At 42.1% G+C, this 3,450-nt stretch overlaps 1 pseudogene; it reads right to left on the bottom strand.

Annotated features, from left to right (window-relative positions):
* Positions 1-288: 288 nt before the first annotated feature.
* Positions 289-1,665, bottom strand: LOC112393612 (hsc70-interacting protein-like; annotated as a pseudogene).
* Between the last annotated feature and the right edge of the window lie 1,785 nt (positions 1,666-3,450).

Here is a 3,450-nt window from a genome sequence, read left to right as displayed (position 1 = left end):
AAGGAAGAAACCAAAATGATTAGTAAAGAAAAATGTAGGGATTAACACACCCTTTTAATTTGTTTTAAATATTTTTAAGGTTTAAAAATTGTTTAAAAATTTTAATTTCTAGTAAGAAAACATTATCTGAATGAATACCCTGATGGCAAACCACTGTAAAATGTTTCAGCTGCATCTGGGGCAGAGGGGTAGGGTTTATCTTCATAGCACTCCAGCTTTCTTCATGACAAAGTCAGAGGTACACTGGTTTGTATTGCGACATCCATTAGGTGATCTAAGTTGCGTTTCCTTCAGCAGGGGCTTTATTTGTCAGAAGGGCATTATGCTTGACCTCCAAATTTGGCCGACAATTTACTGATGAGATTCATAACCTTTGGGTTGCTCTGATATTTTGACATATTTGCCGGGTTCTGAGCCACATCCTGGAAGGCCACCATAACTTCTGGATCCTGTATGGCTGTAAGAACCTCTAGATCGGGCTTCCCTGGTGGCGCAGTGGTTGAGAGTCTGCCTGCTGATGCAGGGGACACGGGTTCGTGCCCCGGTCCGGGAAGATCCCACATGCCGCGGAGCGGCTGGGCCTATGAGCCATGGCCACTGGGCCTGCGCCTCCGGAGCCTGTGCTCCGCAACAGGAGAGGCCACAGCGGTGAGAGGCCCGCGTACAGCAAAAAAACAAACAAACAAAAAACAACAAAGAACCTCTGGATCACTAAGAATTTCACTGAGCCCCAGGCATTCCTGCCATTCCAGGCATGCCCCCTCCCATTCCAGGCATTCCTCCGGGAAAATTACCAGGCATTCCGCCAGGAAAGCCACCTGGAAAAGAGCCATACTGAGCCCCTGACTGTCGTCTGGCTTCTTCCTCCTTCTGGGCTCTCGCATGTTCTTCCTGAGCCTTCTTGACCCTTTCTGTTCTTTCTTTGATCTCTCTCTCTCTCCACGTTTTCGCTCATATGTTCTCCGATGTTCAGCAATTTTCTGGGCCCTTGTTTGAACTTATTTCAGCATTGCACTAGCATCTTCATCATAATCCAGCTTACAGGCAAGGGCAAGATCATGGGCAGCTTCCTCCCAATGGCCCAAAAGTCTGTGCTTTCCTTTGGTACTCGTATGGCTGAGCAGAATCGGGATCTATTTCAGTAGCTCTGTCACAGTCTCGGATGGCAGCATTTGGCGTCTGTAATTTGAGGAAGACACTTGCTCTCTTGGCATACAGAATGGCCAAACGAGGATTTAACTTGATGGCATCTGTGAACAAGTCAGTGGCTTTCTGTAGTTCACCATCATTTAGGGCATCACTGGCAGCCACTTTTTTATCATTTGCCTGATCAGTCATCCCCTCAGTTATCTCTACATTTTCATCTCCCGTTTCTTGAGGGACATCAGTGTCTGGTTCAATCACACCTTCATTGTCAATTTCTAGATCACTTTCCTCACTTGATGGTTCCTCTGTCTTTATGTTTTCCTCCGCCTTCTTACTATCTGTTTTTTCTTCCTTGGTATTTTTTTCCAATTTAGTTTTAGGAGTAGCAGGTGGTATTTTACCCCCCATGCTCACCACCCACTCCCTCAGGAAGCCCATTTCCTTGGTATGCAGAACACTTGGGTCCTGTTTGCACATTTTCACGAAGGCTCGAAGCTCGCTCACTTTGCGGGGGTCCATGGTCCGGAGGCGACGGGCGCAGCGGAGGCTGTGGCCAGATCCCTGGCCCCCGGCACTAGCTTAGTGTGACCGCGTAAGGGAGGCGGGTGCTGCGAGGCAGAACAGACTAGAACCTCCTACAGTTTTCATTTATTGAAGTTCCTTTTTGTTTTTTTTTTAGTATCTTCTATTTCCCTCCTCTTTGTATTCATTTTTCTCTGAATTCTCAAGCATAATGATCATAGTTGTCTTAAAGTTTCTGCCTACTAATTCCACATCTCTGTAATTTCTAGATTTGTTACTATAGACTGATTTTCCTCCCGGTTATTCGTTATATTTCCTCTTCTTTATACATGTGTAGTGATTTTTTTTTTTTTGGATTCTGAACATTGTAAATTTTATGTTATTTGAGTGCTGAATTTTGTTGTAGTCCTTCAAAACATGTTTATTGAGCTTTGTTCTGGTAATCATTTAGGTTATTGGTAGATAAATTTCTTTCAAGGATTATTTTTTAAAGACTTTATTAAGGCATGTCTAGAGTAGTCATCACTTGATGGCTAGCTAAGACCACACCTGAGGGTTGAGTCTTCCGTGGTCTCTACTGAATGCTTTTTCTATTTAATAAGGACTTTTTACCCTGGCTATTGTGAACTCAAAATATTTCCAGTGATGTGTGAACTCTGGAGTTGTTCTGCTTGCAGCTCCCTGGCAGTTGTTCTCCCCTAAGAAGCTGGTTTTGCACACTTGTAGAATTTCACCCTATGAATGTACAGACTGATATTTAGCCAAACGATAAAGGGGACCCTGTGAATATTTCCGAAGCCTTTTATCTTTCTGTCTCCATTACTCTTCCCTGCATGCTCAGGCTCCCTCAGACTCCAATGGTCTCCTCTACCCAGTGAGATTGCTAGAGTCTTTGGGGCTCCCTCTTTCTGCATTGAGTTTGGGAAATTACCTCCAGGCAGAACTCCTAGGACTCATAGGATTCACCTTTATTAGTTTCCCATACCTCAGCTGTCACAGTCCTGTGCTTCCTGTTTAATATCTGAGTATTGTTTTATATATTTTGCTCAACTATCTAGTTGATTATGGCCTGACAGTAAGTCCAAACTTTGTTTCTTCCTAATGGCTAAAAACAGAAGTCCAAATTTTCATGTTTATCCAAGGTTATACACGCACAGAGATTAAAGAGTCAATTTTCCAATGTTTTTATAGAGCAGAACAAAACAATAGCCATCCCCTGTCCTTGACCCCAGTGCTCACTCCAAAAGGCAATCACTTCCAAATCTTTCTGTTGATTGTTTTCATATTTACTTCCATTTTGCTTACGTTGCTGTTTCTTGAGACTTTTTTTAATATTGAATTTTTACTGGAGAATACAGAGATTGGCTCTTTATTACATTCTTCAGCTTTACTCCATACATAAAACTTTCCCATCTTCCCAAGATCATTATACCATAATTTTGGTTGGATAAATATTGTGTTTATACTACTTTGGCTTGTGAGTGTTTTTTATAGCTGGACCATATAACACACTAGGATTATTTTTATTTATTGCACACATTTTTGGTTCCCTGGAGTTGATAACTTGTTTTTTTATCTCCAAAACCTCCTTTAGTTGTATATTTACACTCTTATTATGTTTGAACACTTCAGGTATTCTAGCTCTATCTTATTGAAGAAGTTTCTAGAGCCTAGAGCCTTGTGAACTGCTTTTACTTGGTCTTGTTGTCATCTGAGTCCTTTGTACATTTTTCTTGACATCTCCCTTTACCATCATCCTAGAGATTACATTTCCCTGTCTGT

This window comes from Neophocaena asiaeorientalis, unplaced genomic scaffold, assembly GCF_003031525.2.
Source record: "Neophocaena asiaeorientalis asiaeorientalis breed wild unplaced genomic scaffold, Neophocaena_asiaeorientalis_V1.1 scaffold72, whole genome shotgun sequence".
Taxonomy (NCBI): Eukaryota; Metazoa; Chordata; class Mammalia; order Artiodactyla; family Phocoenidae; genus Neophocaena; species Neophocaena asiaeorientalis.
This window is presented reverse-complemented; position numbering and strand designations above follow the sequence as displayed.